Source organism: Lissotriton vulgaris, chromosome 6 (genome assembly GCF_964263255.1).
Source record: "Lissotriton vulgaris chromosome 6, aLisVul1.2, whole genome shotgun sequence".
Classification (NCBI taxonomy): domain Eukaryota; kingdom Metazoa; phylum Chordata; class Amphibia; order Caudata; family Salamandridae; genus Lissotriton; species Lissotriton vulgaris.
Window position 1 is genome coordinate 1,690,817,860 of NC_141694.1, and position 18,300 is coordinate 1,690,836,159.

At 43.5% G+C, this 18,300-nt stretch overlaps 1 protein-coding gene across 2 annotated transcripts in view; it reads left to right on the plus strand.

The window, feature by feature from the left end:
- Nucleotides 1-18,300, plus strand: part of KCNK2 (potassium two pore domain channel subfamily K member 2) — a 529,235-nt gene that overhangs the window by 322,500 nt on the left and 188,435 nt on the right. The window lies entirely within an intron of this gene.

Below are 18,300 nucleotides of genomic sequence, written 5' to 3' on the forward strand. Positions count from 1 at the left end.
AAATTCTTAGGTGATATGTGGGTGCTTAAAGGGAAGGTTCTTTCTCCCGTAGTTGCTTCACACAGAGTGTATCATCGATCAGGCGCTATCTTGTTGTTTCACCATGTGCACTTGTCTATGTTACACCAGTGTTTCAATATTGTACTTAGTATCTTTATTTCAGTTCACAATTCATAGTTTGTAACTATGTTTTTATCCATGTTTTTACTTATTTATTGCTTTTTTAACCTGTTGTACTTTTATGTCCCTGATGGCCGCAATAAAGTTATTTGAACTGAACTGAGATTTTGTTCACGCTCATTAATATGCCACCAAGCTTCTAAACATGGTATTACATTGAATTGACCTATTACATTCTTGTGAGAGTGTTGGATATTAGGGGTCATATTATCAAGACAGGAAATAAAATTATTGCCGCTTTATCGGCAGAAAACTGCTGATAAAGCGGCGATAATGGCTTGATAATATGCTCTATGGAATTCCAATCGAAGCCCATGTTAGATGTCTTCACATCTAACGTGGGCTTCGATTGGAATTCCATGTGAAGACATCCAACATGGGCTTCGATTGGAATTCCATAGAGCATATTATCAAGCCATTATCGCCCCTTTATCAGCAGTTTTCTGCCGATAAAGCAGCGATAATTTTATCGGATGTATGTCGTTACTACGCATGCTTTTACAACGCATGCATTTACCACGCAGGTATTACAACGCAAGTCGTTATAACGACTTGCGTTGGGGGGCGCTGGATAGTGAATAGTTTAATTTACTATTCCAACTCCAGTCCCCGTGGATAGTAGGGAATGTTTTGGATAGTAAATTAAACCATTCTCTATCCTACAGCGCCCCCCAGCGCAAGTCGTTGTAACGACTTTCGTTGTAAAAGTTGCGTGGTAAAGGTACTGCGTGGTAAAAGTTGCGTTGCAAATGCTGTTCCCCAATTTTATCTCCTGTATTGATAATATGCCCCCAGGTTCTCTCAAAGAACGAGCCTAGCTTAAATTACTTTAAACAGTCATGCTCAAATATCAATACGAGGCCACAGAGGAAAGTAAATAGTTCAGAAGTCTCCTAGTAAACTTACTGAGTGTTTTTCAAAAACAGCAATTTGCATTATAATAGTAATAAAGGTACGTTTACTGTCATAGAATGAATTCTAGGTCAACAGCAGACGATGTAACCCTGGTAGAGTATGATCTAAGATTACTAATGGACTTTTGTATCGATATGATATTTCTTTAGTGCTAACTAGCCAAAATGCAGTGGAAATCATTCCTAAATCATCAACATATAATGATACATTAATGCCCTGAGAAATTCAACTGCCAGACCACAAAGTAAATCAGAAACATTTAGCTAAAACAGGGGAAGAGTAACACAGAATGTTATAATCAGTTTTGCATATGAATTTTGTTAACGCACCAGCACTCGGCTGAATACAGCTCTTATGTGCTATTTTGAGCATTGAGTCTCTCTGAAACAGTTATCTAATTGCAAATGATTTGTTCAATATTGTTAACACACGTGTTTGCATTTTAAATTGTTTTGTCGCATAATAGGTACTCCATTTTTCACATTTTAATCAGTGTGATTACCACAGTCACTGGTTTTTCATTTACTGTTTTCAAAGAATATCTAAAATTATGTATTTTAAAGTGATTTTATGTAATTTTAGCAATCAAGTCACTTTCAACATATCTTTACTGACTCTTTCTTGCTGAATTGTCTTTACTGTTTAAATACATAATTTTATTTTGCTTTTTTAAGATAGAAAACAGGTACAATGTATTTAAATATAAGGGAAGCTTTAACTGCTAGTTTTCAGTAATTTTATAAATATGGGCACATTTACTGAGCATGCATACATTGACCTTCCAAGTGTCAATTATTGCAGTCCCCAAGCAAAGGGAATAAGACAAAAACACAGGATAATTTGCAAATGCATTGTGATGACTCCAGCCAAGTCCCTAAATCTTCTGCTGCTTTCTCATCTAACCACAAGTTTTACAGACTGGGTTTTTGGTCTGTAAACACCAATCCATCCCCCTGGCCCACTGTTCTGGTGTCCAGGTCTCTTTAGCTTTCGGATTACGGACTATATCCTTCTTGGTCACGTACAATCTCATTCCTAGCAAAGTACGGGCTGGCCTGCATCCTTTCCAGGCCTCCATAATCCCTAAAAGGGCAATGTTGAGTTCAGTAACAATAGACTGCGCAAGTACAGATGCGAGTGACTGGACCTGCTTTCAGTTTTACGCAACAACCAATCAATACCATACAACATGTATAGAGGTGCCTGCCTCTTGCTGTGTTGCAGCAAAAGCAGAGGGAACGGGAGTTCCAGCCATTCAGTAAAGCCTGGTGGAGGGGAAGGGTGAGGACTATGGGTTCCATGGAAGTATTCAAATTGTATTAACTTTAAACTGGAGGAGTATAGTGAGTGCAGAATGTGACCTTCTCCTCCGTCCAACTCCTTAGCCCACCAACATTACCTTCCCATTTCTCCTGGAGATCCGTGAAAGGGTTTGGAGTATTGATTATCAGTGATCTGTAAATTCTGGAGATACCCTTCTTTCCCAGTCATTCCTATTTTAACTAAAGTTCTAGGGGGCTGTACTTGTGTTACATTATTAGTTTACTCCAATACGTATCTACTGCATGGCAGATTTATAAGTGGTAGAACATTGCAACTTACAGAGCTGGAATTCTTTGGCAGTGATTTTAAATTCATATTGTGTGTGTCTGAGTTTACAGTCTAGTTTCTCATTGGCTTTCCCACCGTGACATATAAAGGCAGCGCTGCTGCAGGTCCATGTGGTTGGTGTGTGTAGCGGGTTCGGCAGCAGAGCTCCAGCAGAATGCCAAAGGCCTGTCGCGCTGCCCACCTGAAGTCCCTTTCACCAACTCTAAGCCACTGAGTTAAGAAAGTTAAGGTATGCTCTTCCCATGCCCCTTTTCATTATTTTCTTTTTGCTTTCAACCATTTCTATTAGTTTTTATGTCAAAACAATAGCAAAGAAATGTACAGTACACTTCTGTAAAGGAATATAGTGCACAAGTGGTAATTTTAGGAACGGAGAATATTTGTAATCCAGAACGTCCCAAGCATTGCTGATTGCAGTGTGGTAAACAATAAGAGGATGTGCGAATTAACATTGGGGTGGTATAGAAAAGTGCATATCCCAAAACAGGTTTAAGATACACCCCCGAAATGCTGGATTATCTGAACCCAGGACAGAAGTGCCTAATAACACATATGCATGAAAATAAAGAAGAAAGAAAGAAACCGAGAAAGAAAACCCCAGTAACAAAAAAGGAAGAGAGAGAGAGAAAGAACCAGAAAAAGAAAGAAAAGGATAGGGTAGTATACTCTGGGAAGCTGACAGAACCAACAGTGTCTGAAGCCGATCCATAGCAGCATTTGCCTCCACCCAAAACGTGCCCTAGGTACGCTAGTATGCTCCATGTACATGAAATTACCTAAGGCGGTTTGTTCTTCTGTAAATACTTATCAAGAGAGTGCCATAGGTGTCTAGAGCTTGAGGCATTTGTAATTTTGTGTACATTATATTGTCTGCACTTCTAACGGAGCATAACATGTTCCACCATTTTTTAAAGGAACTCGCAGACATTGACTTCCAATCCATTAGGACCAGCTAGGGTCTGTCGGGTCCAAGCCAACCCCATGGAGTCTGGCAGGTGTCCAGTATGTTTTATGTGCAGATCAGAATCTGGTGTCTGCTAGTGCAAGGTACATTTTTGCTACAAAGGGAGATTGGCAAGTTTTTCTCCATGTTGCTTCAGAAAGGGTTGAGATTTGTGCAGATTGGATCAATGTGTCCCATTTCTGTGACAGGCCTCTCAGTGAGTATTCTTTCGGGGTTCTAGGAATTCATAAAAATGTTGCCCCAGATGGCCACTTTCTAAAGTTACAAGTGGTCCAGGTAGAACAGGTAAGGGAGGAAGTGCCAATTTTCCAAGTGTGCTTTTTAATCTTAGAAACTTGTAAAAGTCAAAATCAGGGAGGACAACGTTTGTGCGCAAAAGTAGAAAACGGGATAGAATGAAGCTGAGTAACCAGGTCTCCTCTGGTATTTACACCCTTATTTGCCCATGACTCCTAATATACTGTGTTGCCATCTAGTTTAATCTTATGATTATGCCACAAGGAAGCTATAACCGAAGCCAGTCATACTTTTGACTAGCAGCTTGCCAGTCAATAGTAGGACAGTAACTGTATCTTACATTAAGCACTTTGAAGAGCTGGGACCGGCCGCCTATGGTGCGGCGGTCCCACCTCGACGATAAAGATTCCACTGTGGCCGTGGCATCCTCCCTTCCTAGCATTGTGGCGGGCGGTGCTCACAGCACTGCCCACCACAATTCTGGGAATGCACAGCATGCATTGTCATGCACAAGGTGGCAGGCAGTGCGAGGTGCCTGCCACCATGTGCATCCCCCACCACCCAAGGTCCCTGGATGCCCGCAATGGGCCCCCATAAGTAATCTCTGCATGCCTTTCCGTGGCGGCAAGGCATGTTTCTGCCACCCTTTTAATATGGCTGGCGGTATCTAGCAGACACCGTCGCCATATTAAACCCTTTTCCGCCTAGTCGACATTGTCCAGGGGCGGAGAGGAGTTACTGAATTCGAGTTCCAGGTATACACTGGCATGAACTGACATTACCATCAGTTCTATTTTAGGGATTTGAGACGTAGAGAGCAGTAATTTACTAACCAATATGTAATAATCCTGGAAAAGAAGTGGTGTGGTGAACAGTTGAATGTGTAGTTCCTACCTAATAGGGTATGTAGTCTCCAGACATCAACTAAATTGTTATTTGCATAATAGATTCTCATTTGTCTATGTAATCTATTGCCTACAAACTTATGTGACAACAATCTGTCCCGAGTCCCATCCATTGGGAGGTGAAACTCTCCCCCCAGAATCCCTTGTAGGTTGTCAGTCATTTGCCATTCGGTCCATGTACACTGACAAAAAAGAATACTTTATCCCTTTTTCTTGCTCTGGGTCTAAGCCATCTGCGCTGCTGATCATGTGAATAGGTTAGCACAATGATTTTAGATTTTTTAGATGTTATACAGAGAACCCCATTTTTTCTGTATCGCTAGGGAGTGTCCAGTCTATCCACAGACTGTAAAATTAGGCATCCGGAAAGGAGTTAAGGTGTGTTTCTTGTGTATGATATCACCTTTTAATTTCTTATAGTAGTTTGCATTCTTTTTACTTTTGACAGGGTGATTCAGGGCCTAGGTGTTTAGTGGGAGTATTCTAAAGGACAAAGACATTATGGATCTCTATGTTGAGATGGGTGTGCAAAGTAGATCTATACTACTATAATAAAGGAAGAACTTTCAGCCTTTAAGGCGGGTAAACTCAGGAACCACAGCGCAAATCCACACACCCGATACACCGTTAGAATTGTCAGGGTGTGTGCATGGTTATAGGCTATATAAATTTAAAAAAAAAATGTTATTTAAAAAATTTACAGTAAAAAAGAAAGTAGTCTCTCCGAAGTAGCGCCGGCCGCGACGTGCGTGCTCACGTCAGGAGAGCGGGGAGGAGCGGTGTCCAGGAGCGCGATGAGGAGCGGCGGACATGGTGCGGGGGAGGAGCGGTGACGTGAGGAGCAGCGGACAGGCTAGCGGCGGGGCAAGCAGCGGACAGGCTGGAGGAGCGGCGGCTGAGGTAAGGGAGCAGCGGACATGGCGTGGGGGAGGAGCGGTGACGTGAGGAGCAGCAGACAGGCCAGCGGCGGTGCGAGCAGCAGACAGGCGGGAGGAGCGGCGGCTGAGGTAAGAGGACCCATGTCGGGGAAGGCGGGGGTCGGGGCAGGCGGGGGACGGGCCGGGCGGGGGCCCGGGCTGCTGGACAATGTCGGGGCGGGCGGGGGTCGGGGAAGCCTGTTGCTCCCGGACAAGGTCGTGACGGGCTGCTAGTATATACATAAAACTGTTGCAAAGTATAACTTCTGTCCCGGTGTGTATGGATTGCAGCACCGTATCTCCTCTATTTTTCCCTCAGAATGTTGTAATGCCCTTTCTTTATTTTCCAAAGAAAACTTTTGAAACGTCCAAATTAAGTTTAAGCTCAGCACTGTCAAAAAACCTCTTCTACAGAGTAATATATATTTTTTTCTTCAACCTTCATTAAATTCACACATATTTGAGAAAGCATTACCATAACCAAGAGGCACCGACAAACGGTGTTATGTAGGGAACAATGAGAACTGAGGAAAGAAGCAGATGGTATCTTCAGTTGCTTTGCAACAGAAGGAGTGCAGCCGCACTGGCGTCTGAGCTGTTGTGTCTCGGTACTGTGCAGGCCGCACCGGTGCTGCCCCGTAGAGATAAAGTGGAATAGGAGTGCCAGTCGAATACTCCAGCATAGAGAACCTAAGGAGGGGGCAAGTAAGAGGAGACAGACAAGGGTGGGTAGTTAGATATTCTAACGAGCAACATAAAGTGCTCCCTGGATCAGGTCACCATCCGAAGAGATAGCAAATAATATCAGTACGTCTGGCTCCCCTAAATATATCTATCTAACCTACTGGATGAAAACACTCATCATTGTTATGGCATGATAATTTTTTTATAAACATTTTAGTTGATCTCTTTTATCATTTAAAGTACCCACTGTCTAGATACGGACATATCTGACACATTTACTTTAACAGCACCCCTCAAATCCAAAAGATAGCAATAAGAATAGGCCTATATCCCTGGCCCTATTTTTAGGGAATTATTAGAAACACTGGTCTTCAATCAACCCCATGGTTATGTTGAATACGGAGACATTTGGATACCGTCCAGCTGCCTCCTGCCCACTAGGGGTTCTCAAACAGGTTGTGGATTCAGAACTGAAAAACTTGGGAAGACTGGTCCATTAGGGTGGTCTTGGGACACTCTTGCTTCTTGACCTTCATCAGCCTTGCAAATCATAGATGATGCCTTAATATTTATGAGCCTGTTAGAGTTAGGCTTTGAAAGGTCTGCTCTTACATGGCTAAAATCCTTCTACAGAGAATTATGACTTTGCCTCCATAACGCTAAAAATCTAAACTATGGTGTCCCCCATGCTCCATACTGTCTCCACTTTTATTTAACATTGACACCTATCCTCTGGCTACACTGTTTCATCTAGGGGGGAGTCATTTTTTTACATGTACGTGGATGATAAGCACATGATTTTCAAACTAGCAACTAAAAAAGGTCAATAGAACTCCACTCAACAGTTCTTTTCAAGCTGTTTAGGGATTACCCGATGGTGAATGGCAAATAAATGTTCAAAACGACACCTTTCTAAAATGGAAGTCATCCAAGGTATACTGCCTGGATCGGCACCTAGTTTTGGAACACACACCTATCCTGTCAATGTTAGTTCATAACCCAAGAATTCACCTCAACTGTGACCTTTCATTTAAAACCCAGGCAAGTACGGTAACCACAAGTTTTTATTGGCAGCTTTAAAAGCTGAGATCTGTACTTTCTCTTATGGACTCTGAGTATCATATTCCCACTGTGAATTCCATCATACAATTACATCTTTAAAGTGGGATTTCGATTTATCTTGCCTCCCCCAAAACACCTTTAGAAATATTAGAAAATGTAGCTGCTGTATATTGAACATACCCCTGTTCTCAGATACCTTTGCCATCCTTCCACAGCCTTAACGGGTGCCCATACCATCTTAAATTTGATAGTTGTAGTCCACCAAGCATGCAACAAAATTCTATTGGCGCTCGCACTTTGCTATCCTCAGTTACTTTATTGCCACTTTCATGCTAGCGAGCTGCAAAGTTTGGTGACAGAGCATTATTGGTGGCTTCTGAAAAACCTGGAACTCCCTTCCTGCCTCCTGAGTTCTTTTAGTTTCGGATACTGATGAAAGGTCACTTATTTAACTTGCAGTAGTTCACTCAAAGTTATTATTTTATGTTTCCTTTACTTTGCAGTGCACTGCTTAAAAGCAGTGGGGCGAAGCTCCTCCACCACAGCAGAGGAGCCGCCCCTGTGTAGAACAGTGTAGACATGAACGCACAGACTTATTTAAAGTTGGTTAACTGCAATTCTTTGCTATTTTACCTTTAATCTGTTGTGGGAGCAGAGGACTTTTATATAAAAGACATCACTGGAAACAAAGAAGCATTTACTGCCAGGGGCACATTTGCAACTGTTTTTGAACTATGGGATTAAAAGTTTGAGGGCAAGGAAGCAAAATATTGACCTACAACATGCAAGTGGTTCTTGCAGGTTGTTTGGTGAAAAAAGTAATGCGCAAGAAAAAGAAGGGCTTGGAGATGGCTTGTTGTTTTTTCATGGAGAACTCTTGTGTATGCCACTGAGTTTTCTCACAGTGGGCCCTCTGCCCACCACCCATCCCTAACACATTGGCCCTTTTTACGATATCCGTCGGTCGGCCCGCCCAATTAGGATGTGCCTGCCAGGCTGGTGGGCAGAAAAGTGCTTTTTTACATTGGGAAAGGGCCGCAGCACAAGCCGCAATGTGAAAATGCATGCAGTGCATGAATGCGCGTGGATGCACTACATGTACCCCCAGGGCCACCTTACAGTGGCCTACGAAGGACGAGGGCCCTGCTTGGGTCTCCAAAGTCCGTATACATCAGCCTTTACATGGCGGATACCCCTACTCGGTAGCGGATTATACACCCCCCACAAAAGTGGATTACAGTTCGGATACCTCCGATGATTCACAATCGAGTGGCTCGAGTACAGGAAGTGGTGGAAAGAAGAACAAAGGAAGAGGCAGAGGGAGAGGGATGTTCAATCCCTATTGGCAACCTTACCAACAAAGTGGTCCACGCTTCCACAGTGCCTTTCCCCCACAGACTCCATTTCCCCCAATGATGGGCTGGAATCAACCCTTTGGTCAAATGCAACCGCCATTTTTTCAACAACCAATGTTTCAACCGCCTTTTTTAGGGAGAGGCCGGGGCGCCAGGGGCAAATGGAAAGGACCGAATCAGGTTCACTGGGAACAGACAGACTCAGTGGGCGACCACACGAGGAGCAAAACTGCGGATCAGAGGGCAGGTACGAGCAATCAGCGAGTTTGATAACTAACCTCTCTGACATTACGCTAACTGAGGAAGAAAAAAGTGTCCTAGAAAAGGGTCTAGGTTTTGTTCCTACTCCTACCTTGGACATTTTCAAATTACGATGTGAGCTTATGGAGTTTTTCCGTAAGTTGAGACTGAAAAGTTTCTTTGAGAGACAGGCAAATGAAATCAGCCAGAGGGAACAAAGTGACACTGGTTTCAGAATAAAATCCACTTTCCAACCACCACCACATAGTGTACCACCAGAAATACTGGCTTTCGAGCAGGCAGTGGTCAAAGAGATTGAGTCTTTAACTCCACCAAATCCCTATAAAAATCTAACTGCAGGAGAGTTCAGGGCGATTAGATCGCTACAAAACAACAACGAAATAGTTATAAAAAGTGCAGATAAGGGTGGGGGTATAGTCCTTCAAGACAAAAAAGCCTATGATTTGGAGTGCAGACGCCTACTACACAATGAGACTAACTATATCTTACTGAGGGAAGATCCTACTGAGAGTCTCAGATCAGAAATCATTGAATTGGTCTCCTCAGCAGAATCTGAAGGTCTGATTACTAAACAGGAAGCTGATTTCCTCAGAACATCAGAAGGTAAAATTCCCTATTTCTATACCCTCCCTAAAACACACAAAGGGATCCTTCCACCTCCGGGAAGACCTATTGTCTCTGGTTTGGGTTCCTTGTTGGAACCCCTTTCCAAGTACTGCGATTTCTTTTTAAGACCAATAGTGGAATCAACCAGTACTTACATCAAGGACACAAAGAGTTTATTGATGATGCTAAATTCTATAACTTTACCAGAAGGACAGTGCTTCCTAGCCACATTGGACATAGAAAGCCTCTATACTTGCATTCCGCAAGACGCGACCATAGAGGTAATCGCTCACACACTGGATAACAGCTCCTGGGATTATAGTACATCTAAATCCTTTGTGGTGCAATGTGCCTCTTTAGCGTTAAAACTGAATTTTTTCCAATATGAGGACCGGCTTTATTTACAAGCCACCGGGACTTCTATGGGGAGCACATTCGCTCCCAGCGTAGCGAGGCTGCATGTCTACAATTTTGAAAAATCTCACATTTTGCCACCTGAGAACCCTTTCCAAGATAACATCGTCCTATGGCAAAGGTACATAGACGATGTACTGTTGATTTGGAGAGGAGATGAAGCACGGCTGTGCTCATTTTTCGGATGGGTTAATGAGCTGGATGTGAATTTGAAATTCACTCATGAACACAGTGATTCGATTGTAGTGTTCCTGGATGTGACTATCCAAAGGGTGGGTAATATACTCAGAACAAAAACACACCACAAGCCTACTAGCAAGAACAATTTGCTACACTATACTAGCTTCCACCCACGCCCACTCAGGGAAAATTTGCCTTTTGGGCAATTTCTTCGAATTCGGAGAAACTGCTCGGACATACAAGACTATAAAACGCAGGCCAAGGAGTTAACAGAAAAAATGCAAAAGAGAGGTTACCCCAAACAGCTCCTAACTACTAGCAACAAAAGGGCTCGAAACCAAAATCGTGATGCCCTTCTGGAGGACAAAACCCAGATAGAGAATAAGGAGGTACCACTCACCTGCGTGACAACGTATAACACAGCTTCCAACATGGTAGCACTCAGTATTTCAAAACACTGGAGAATACTGACATCTAACTCTTGTAACTGGGAGAAACCTTTGTTCTCCTACAAAAGGGCGAGAAGCCTGAAGGATTCCCTGGTGCACACTCGCCCTAAGAAAAGACAGGAGCCTACTCAGAGTGTTCTGAATATGTGGGGATTACCACCAGTGACTGGCCACTATCCCTGTGGTAATTGTAGTGTCTGCCCACTCACAAGCCCCTCTAAGACTCTGAGTCTAGAACCTAACAGAGTGTGGGAACAAAGAACCCACACTAACTGTAACACCACGAATGTGGTGTATTTAATAACTTGCCCATGTGACCTCAAATATGTGGGAATGACGAAGAGGATGGTGAAACTCCGTATGTGTGAGCATAGAAGTAGCATACGGTGTGGGAAAAACAACACCAAAATGACATCACACTTCCAAGAACACAACCATTCACAGGACAGTTTTCATTGGACCATTATTGAACACCTGGCAGGGGCCAATGAACAAAGGTTGTTCGAACAGGAGCAACGGTGGATACATCGACTGTTTACCCACCGCGAGGGATTGAATGATGAAATCCCATGGGGCAATATCATACGGTGAGGTACTCACAGTGTTCACATTGCTACTTGTGAAACAATCTTATGTGACACATGAGAGGCGCTCTTTTGAACCATCTTTCAGGAAATTTAGCGATGGTTACCAGTCTAACTGAAAACTATTATTCTCATATATATGTCACCTCTATTGAAATACTCAGCGTTGCCACGCTTAGGAGTCCTATGGCGACTACACAGGCTGCGTAACTGCTAGATCTCAGTCTTTCTCATAGAAAGCGTAACTGCTAGATCCCAGTCCTTCTCATAGAAATAATAATTGCCCAGAGGTTATTGGTCCAGACTTTATCGCACGACAATGTGTTGTGAAGTGTATGGGCTTCGCACCCACTGTACACGCGATGCTATTGTTGCTCTTAAATACACAGACCAACCTATGTATTCCAAACATTACCGGTCTCAGGGTTTACATTCTGGCAGAAAAGTAGGCGAGGGGCTTTACCATCCCCGCGTAACTTAGACTAATGGCGGTTTCCATGGTTTCCTAGCTAAACTATGCAATACAATATACCGCCGTACGGAAGAGATGAGGTCCGGAGAATAGTTTGCTACATATCACCACGGCAACCACTCTAGCCCACGTGGTGCGTTCACGTTCCGTTACGCGTGACGTCACGCACGCGCGACACGGAATTGAACTAAACGGCAGAGAAACGCGAGCACAGCGCGTTTCGGGCCTTTGGGAGCAACCGAGTAGGTTGAGAGGCGGCGAGTCTCGCGGTCTGCAGTAAGTAAACCTGCATAATTGATTGGGTTATCGAATGAAACGACAGCGTTTCCTGAGATACTTTCATTAATTTGGTTTGTCACTTTAAAGACGATATCCAGGTCGAACTGAATGGGTTTCTTTTGGATTAAACAGATCCTGACAGCGAGTGAAGATCTGCTGATCCCACTGAGCCCATGTAGCGGTTCACAAAAACGAGCATTGTAAGTTTGCCACACTTAATGCTTAACTTTCTTATTCAATGCTGAAATCCTCTTTACATCAGAAAATAACTACTGTTGGTCTGCCACTTAAAATACTCCTGTGTCTGAAGTTTAAATCTACTGTTGATATGAAACACTTGTTAAATAGTTTTCAAAGAGAAAGCTAAGCTTGACATAAAGGGGTTTTTACCTTCTTTTTTTCTCTCTTTTTTCAAAAATGTAGGGAAAACAGTCTTGAACCTACTTGTGGTGTGCAATAGGGTAGACACCACCAAAATTCCCCTCTGAACTAATGAAGGGTAGAATCAATAGTCAATATCTGAATTAACGTGAATAAGTCCATACAAGTAGAGTAATGGTCATGTAAGTTTGAAGGACAGATATAGAATAAGATTGAATATGTCATTTTTGTTCACAGATACAACGCCTGATGACTAACAGGAGTTGGATGGGTAAACCGTGAGTTATCCTGAGGACAGTACAAAATTGGTATTTTACCTCACTTTTCATTTCCTAACGGTGTGGGCAGGCCTTAGCGTGCTTGGACCCCCGTAGGATGGTGTTATTTATTTATTATTTTGGTCCTGAAGAAAGCTGAGCTGACTTGAGCTTTTTACAGCAGAAACATGTTGACCAGTCACCTATTGATATCCCTGGACAAAAATTAAAACATCCAGTGATCAAACCAATTTTTAATGTGAAACAACTGGCCCCGAATAAAGTCTGTTGAGGCACAGTTGTGATCTTTTAACCACACACACTTTTTTCACTGATCACCACTTTTCACACATACCCACTCCGCTGCACTCGCAGGCGTGGTAGCACACAGGAGGGGATAGTCAGCCCCCCCTGTGAACAAACCCAATGATGAAGCATGTCACCTCTAGGGTGAGTGAGGGTTCTTTTAGGAAATAATTAATTTCCCCTTTTCCTTCATTTGATTTTGTACCAACTGACCACTCGCTTTAAAGATAGGTCTTTCACTTAGTTTGCACAGAAGAATAGGGTTCTTCATGGTTGTAGTGTCTAGGGCGCTCTTATGTTGATCATAGTCATTAAAAGTTTGAGGGCAAGGAAGCAAAATATTGACCTACAACATGCAAGTGGTTCTTGCAGGTTGTTTGGTGAAAAAAGTAATGCGCAAGAAAAAGAAGGGCTTGGACATGGCTTGTTGTTTTTTCATGGAGAACTCTTGTGTATACCACTGAGTTTTCTCACAGTGGGCCCTCTGCCCACCACCCATCCCTAACACATTGGCCCTTTTTACGATATCCGTCGGTCGGCCCGCCCAATTAGGATGTGCCTGCCAGGCTGGTGGGCAGAAAAGTGCTTTTTTACATTGGGAAAGGGCCGCAGCACAAGCCGCAATGTGAAAATGCATGCAGTGCATGAATGCGCGTGGATGCACTACATGTACCCCCAGGGCCACCTTACAGTGGCCTACGAAGGACGATGGCCCTGCTTGGGTCTCCAAAGTCCGTATACATCAGCCTTTACATGGCGGTAGGCCTGCCATGAAATGGCTGTCAGAAACGGACATCATAATCCCTATGTCATATATCATAATATCATATCCCTGCGCAGGCATCACCTCCAGTGTCGGGATATGAGTCAGACCGCCACCCCGACGGGATCGTAGATTCTGTCCGAGGTGGCAGTCTGTCCCCTGACAGTCAAGGACCCCACCGGCATTGTAATAAACCCCAATGTTCTTATGCCTGCAGACAAGTGATTTGATAATAACTTAGGATGGTTTGTGCAATCTTGACTGTGAAGTCAATTTCCTATAAATAATGCTGTGTTTTTGGACAAAGTCCAACCCTTTCATTTTTACTCACTACTATGCAAGTGAAAGAACATCTCATTGGTGTTTGCACCAGACGAAAATGTCTGTCGGTGCGATTGGTATTATGGAAGTGGTCACACTAGCATCTGCTTCTTTTTTTTTTTATTCCGAAGTGCCTCAGGTACCCAAGACGCAGGAGCAAATGCCCATTGTGCCCTGAGAGCACTTTCTTTGATATGCTCCCATCTGAGTTAGGCACATTGGCTTTCCTTCTGGGTTGTGCCGTCTTGAGTCAGAGCAAACTAAAATATTGGCAATTTCTAATCAGCCCTTTAGCTTTTTTTGGCATTTATTAAAGTTTATTTTTTAAAGCACACCAGCTATTTTTCAAGGATGCCTACTTTTGGTTGCTATCTTTTAAGACTAGAATTTCCCCATGCACACACAGCAGGTATAAACCAAAAAGCTAGAAACTAAACACACGCTACCCTTATAAAGGGGTCACCATTAAAATTTGAATTTCTGATCTCTGCTGTTAGAAAACTACATTTATATATGTCAAACGAAACAACTGCCACTAGTTGTATTGCGTCCAATATATCGGGCTTTACTGATTGCCAGAGATGTATTGCATAGGGCAATCATCGTTCTAATAGTGAACGTATTTAAAAATTGTGGACTAAGATCATGACCTCTTGGTCTGCATTTAAAACTTTTTATACTATCACGAAAATGTAAAGTGAAACTATGTGATGCTTGACACTTTCGAATGTACGAATATGGATGTATGACGTTACAACGCAGGCTATTACAACGCCTGCCTTTACTACGCGGTTTTTACATCGCATACCTTTACAATGCATAGCGCTTAGAGGTGCTGGATAGTGAAAAGTTTAATTTTCTATTCCAACTCCAGTCCCCGTGGACACTAAGGAAGGTGTTGGATAGAAAATTAAAATTATTCCCTATCCTAGAGCGCCCCCCAGCGCAATGCATTGTAATGGTTTGCGTTGTAATGACCGCGTTGTAATGGTAGTGCGTTGTAAAAGTTTTGTTGTAAAGGTTGTTCACCTACGAATGGATGTATGACGTTACAACACAGGCTATTACAACGCCTGCCTTTACAACGCGGTTTTTACATTGCATACCTTTACAACGCATAGCGCTTAGTGGTGCTGGATAGTGAAAAGTTTAATTTTCTATTCGAACTCCTGTCCCCGTGGACACTAGGGAAGGTGTTGGATAGAAAATTAAACTTATTCCCTATCCTAGAGCGCCCCCCAGCGCAATGCGTTATAATGGTTTGCGTTGTAATGACCGCGTTGTAATGGTATTGCGTTGTAAAAGTTTTGTTGTAAAGGTTGTTCACCTACGAATATACATGAAATTGAAGCTATACTCGGAGTGTTGCTTAATGATTCCAATCTATTTTGGAGTGAAAGCCCTTCTTCATAGGACTCACTGAATGGTCATTTACACCTTGGTTTTCAGCAGTGTGGGATGGACTGCATGTTTACTATCCGACTTGCACTACAGTGAAAGGCAAAGTGTAAATTGAGTATTTTACTAGTGAATTTACAAGTACTTATTCATATTGCATGGATAATCAGTGGATGACTGGATGGTTATAAACCCAGTGGAGTAAAAGAGTATGGTTACAATAAGAAGTAGTTTGTTGACACGGAAAGTACCATGAGAGTTGTATAGCTCTTCACTGAGAGACAAAGGCCATTGCTTGACCTCTTTACATATATACCTCTTTATATTTTTTGTGTATTGTTTTGCAGTTCAAATCATCTGCCAAGCTTAGGCTAGGCTTCTTGGGTAGCAGTCATGACTCAGTGGCATGGACCTCCCCCAGACTCAATAATGATTCGGGGAGGGGGCTCCCTGCTTCCAGCAATGATTACTTGAGGGTCCCCAATAGTCAAAAGGTTGAGAACCACTGCTGTAGATACTCTGGTTCAATTTTGCAGCCTCATTCCAACCAATATTTTAACTTTCTCAAAATAAACTCACACCGACTCAATCTGACCAGAACAGTGTTCTAAGCAAAAAGGAATTATGTGTTACTCTTGATTTTGGCACAACCCGTTCCATATAAAAACTGTTTTTTGCTGGTTCGAAGAGAGAAAGCCAAGTTGAGCTTGGGTGATCACAGTGAAACTGGTAGAGCACCTTAACACATTTTCCTTACAATCACATTGGTCCCTAGCCCTGCAGCTGCTTGCACATGCAGACCTGGCTGTGGGATCTATAGAGTTTAGCTGGTAAAGGTTGTGGTGACAAGCAGCAGTCACCTTCAATGTGTGAGGGCTATGTTGCTGACTTCAGCCTTTCCCTGAAATTTAAATCTGTAATGTGTCCTGTTTGCAGCCTCCTTTGTCTCTAGCTGCTCATCCATAACTATAAGGACTCATTCAGAGAGGCAAAAGATCATCACTGGTAGTGGCCTACACTTCCAACACCAAGGGGCCCATTAGGATGGCGAGCGGATCGCCACCGCCGGCCTGGCGGGGGTGATCCACCCACCATCCATGCCGGAATGACCCCCCCCCCGCCATATTAGTATGGCTGGGGGGTCCGCGCCGGACGGAAAAACCCTCCGCCGCTTTTCCGCCCCGGTCGCCTTTCGACCGGGGCGGAGAAGGGTTCATGTGGTGGTGTTGTCTATCAGACACCACTAGCCATATTACAATGGGCTTTGACGGATGCCTTTCTGTGGCGGCGATGCCGCCACAGAAAGGCATGCAGAGTCTGTTTTGGGGGCCCGATGCGGTCCCCCATGGACTCCGGGGGTGTGGGCGTTGCACATGGGGGGTACCCATGGTACCCCCCAGCAGTTCCATTCACAGCATGGCAGGCACCGCGCGGTGCCTGCCATGCTGTGCATGGAAGTGCACAGCATGCCTTCCTGCCGTTGTGGCGGCGGTCCTGAGTGCACCGCCCGCCACAATGGTAGGAATGCTGGATGCACCCGCCACTGTGGCAGGCGCATCCTAATGCTGGCCATGGGACCCCCTCCCTTATGGCGGGCGGTCCCTTTCACCGGTAGGATGACGGGCCGCATCCTAATGGGCCCCCAAATGTCGGTCTTGTGGTCTGATCTAAAATGTGAATGCCACTGCCAACAAGCAGTGGTTGAAGGGAGCTAACCCAAACACCCTCTCAGTGTAAATTCTGTATTATGTTTTCTTCTTTACGTGAGTTAGTTCAGACAACTTATGCAGGCTTTACCCCAATCTAAAAGTAGATCTGAGAAGAGATCTGGGTACATGCAGCAGAAGTAGGAACGTACCACCAAATTATAGTGGAGGGAGAACATAAAGTAGGAACTTAAGTATGCAGTTGGGGCTTGTGGGATTACGTTCAGGACTGAAGTGTCAGGCGATACCCCCAGCTACCAGAAAAATAAAAAAATAAAGTTGTTATTTGCAGTGGTTAATTTGTAAAAAAAAATATGTGCCTGGGCTCTCGTCGGGAGGTAGTTTGCACCAGCCCATTTCTCCTGTTAGAGCCGCATAAAAAAGAACCAACCACAAACCAGGAAAGTATGTGGGGGGATGTGGCGTAAAGGCCAGAGCTGTCAACTTCGGAGGTGGGGAACCAGGTATGAGTCTTTGCGTTGACTCAACATCCTGTGATTCTGGGCAAATCACTTAATCTGAATATGTCCTTAACTGGTGCTCATGAAAAGCGATCTGCTGGTGCTGAGCACCAGAAAATACCGTCTCAAATTAAGCACTGGTTACTTGTAGAACTGCGCAGTTTAAATTGCTGTCAAAGCAATATCAATTTGAAAGACAGATCAAATTTAGTTTTGTAGTTTAATCTTTTAAACAATGCATTCTAGAAGTAGTGAAAAGATGAGATTGTCAAAGACCTTCACAGACTTTTCATGCTATTTTCTCTAGATCATATAGGTGTCGCTCTAAAAGTGAGAAAGTCATTGCAAAAGTGGGTAAATGCCCACGAAGTGATGATGATATGGTTGCTGTTCTAATTGCATTACATTTCCCTGACTACCCTTAACTCTCTTCTAGTAACATTCTCTGGGTGTCACCTACAAGTGCAAAGAAATCTGTATCCGTTTCTGCTTCTTTACACTTTTCAGTGACCTATAGACATGCAGAACTGTGATAGTCCACTCTTTGAGAATCACAAGGTTGGAATTTAGAAAGTACATGTTTTCAGTACATCAGTTAGATCTTCCAGAGAAAAGATTTGTGAATCAGCAAT